This window comes from Gymnoscopelus microlampas (genome assembly GCF_963454915.1).
Source record: "Gymnoscopelus microlampas genome assembly, chromosome: 24".
Lineage (NCBI taxonomy): Eukaryota > Metazoa > Chordata > Actinopteri > Myctophiformes > Myctophidae > Gymnoscopelus > Gymnoscopelus microlampas.
Window position 1 is genome coordinate 15,585,102 of NC_139961.1, and position 2,667 is coordinate 15,587,768.

Here is a 2,667-nt window from a genome sequence, read left to right on the forward strand (position 1 = left end):
GATATTATAGCAACATACGTTTTTTCAAAAGACAGACATTAAATATATGTATTTGTAACATAATGTAACTCAAATCTTTGCTTCTGGGGATTCTACAAATGTTGTAGAATCCCCAGAAGCAAAGATTTGAGTTACATTATGTTCGCTTAAAAAAATATATATATATATAAACCGCTCACAAAATGTAAGGAAACTTGAATTTGGGCCATTATATCTCCCCTTTACTAATACCAATCAGTAAAGTGTTATATATCATTTTTATCGTTGATTAGTCACCTTTACAACGAGGTACAGCTTGTAAGCATCGGGCATTCATGGAATGAGCAACACAAGCAAACGTGTGGGTAGCGCCGAGCAAAAATGTGCCAAAATGGCCTGTTAGACTTTTCTGCTGACATTCAATGTTGTGACATTCATGACATTCAATGGGCTTCAGGTGTGTGCCAGTCACAGGTGTGTGACTGTCTCACAGGTGAGTGACTGGCACCTGAACATGGGTTCTGCAACTTTGTTGAGTTTGTGTATGCTCCAAGCAGCAACACTGCCCCCATGGAAAGATGCCACATTTGTCAGGATAAGGCCCGTGCAACAGGGCAAGTGAAGCTGGTGTTCCGTTATGCAGAGTGACAGCATTATTTGGTGTTAGCCCTGGTATACCATTTCCAAATTTAAGATTAAGTTCTGTGAGACTGGTGAAGTCAACAAGGAAGACAACAACCCAGACCCCTTGCTTCACTGAGGAACCATAGATTTACAGGCAAGATTTGCACAACGGTACCAAAGACAGATGTCAAAGTTGCAGGGCCCATGCTCAGGTGCCAGACACACACCTTTGACTGGCACACACCGGCCTGCAAATGCTACCAGGGCTGACATCAAATGATGCGTAATCTGCGTAAACGGAACACCAGCTTCACTTGCCCTATTGCACGGGCCTTATCCTGAAGGGACAAACGTGGCATCTTTCCAGGGGGGCAGTGTTGCTGCTTGGAGCATACACAAACTCAACAAAGTTGCAGAACCCATGTTGCAGAACGCAAAGTTGCAGAACCAACCTCTCAGCAGGTGTGTGCTGGCAGGTCGCTCAAAACAAGAGCGATTACCAGCAAAAGCATATTGGGTGATTTTGGCACATTTTTGCTCGGCGCTACCCACACGTTTGCCTGTGTTGCTCATTCCATGAATGCCCGGTGCTTACAAGCTGTACCTCGTTGTAAAGGTGACTAATCACCGATAAAAATGATATGTAACACTTTACTGATTGGTATTAGTAAAGGGGAGATATAATGGCCCAAATTCAAGTTTCCTTACATTTTGTGAGCCGTTTATATATATTCAAAGATTTGCACAAATGTTAATGATTTTTCAAAAAATAGCAGATCTACAAGCTCATAGCGCGGCACTTGGTGCCGCACTATGAGCTTGTAGATCTGCTATTTTGAATAGCCAAAGAATTTTTAAAAAATGACAGAAGCGTTCCCGGTCTTAAAGGACAACTTTGTTTTTTTACAACCAAGGTTTATATTTTAGCTTGTAATTAAAGTAAATTAAAGATGAGTGTCATTTTTTTTTCATTTACTGCTTTCTATAGTTTTGGCAATTTTCGTGATATTTTTTACAGTGGGCGGGGGCATTCTGTCCGGTGGCTAAATATGCCTTTTTTACACATTAAAAACGTTCCTGTGGTCTTTGATGGCCAGATGTGAGTTATTGGGGGATAGAAGAGCTACTATAAATAATAATAAAGAAAACACCGGGTTATTGTGTAAAAAAAGACATATTTAGTCACCGGACAGAATGCCCCCGCCCACTGTAAAAAAGATCGCAAAAATTGCTAAAACTATAGAAAGCAGTAAATAAATAAAAATGTACACTCATATTTTATTTACTTTAATTACAATCTAAAATATAAGCCTTGGTTGTAAAAAACTAAAGTTGTCCTTTAATGTGTTAATAGAACTTAAAGGGATATTTCACTCTCAGAAAAATGTTTTGGTCATTTTATCGTCTACTTAGGCTTTTGGCAGAGCACCGGACAATTTTTAAGTTGCTCGATTCAGTATTTAGATATTTGATATTCATTTGATCAGACACGCCCCCTTCCTATAGCCTACAAACCCATTGTAACTTCAAACTCCATATGAACCATGATTGATTCATTGAAATTGTCCTTGGTTCTGGTGACTCATACTGCCCTTCTAATACGTGGCGAGGCCGTGTTTTTTCAATTACTTTTTACATTTATTTTTAATAATATTTTGTGAAAATGAAAAAAAATTAAATACAATCAAAAAATTAGATACAATTATTGAAAAAAGTAATCTAAAAAACTTGGCCCCCCATGTAAGGAGGGCCGTATGAGTGTTTTCGATTAATCTAACTGGTTAAAATAGAGTTTGAAGTTACAATGGGTTTGTATAGGAAGGGGGCGTGTCTGATCAAATTAATATCAAATATCTAAATACTGAATCGAGCAACTTAAATACTGTCCGGGGTGTTCACAAAAGCCTGAGTGGACGATAAAATGACCCAATTTTTTTTAAAGTGAAAAATCCCTTTAAAAAGTATACTAAGGTTGTATCCAATTTGGAACACAACACCGGCTTAGAATGCTATCAATGCATTGAATGGGAGATTATCACGTTTTATCAGACCATTGAATGGGCG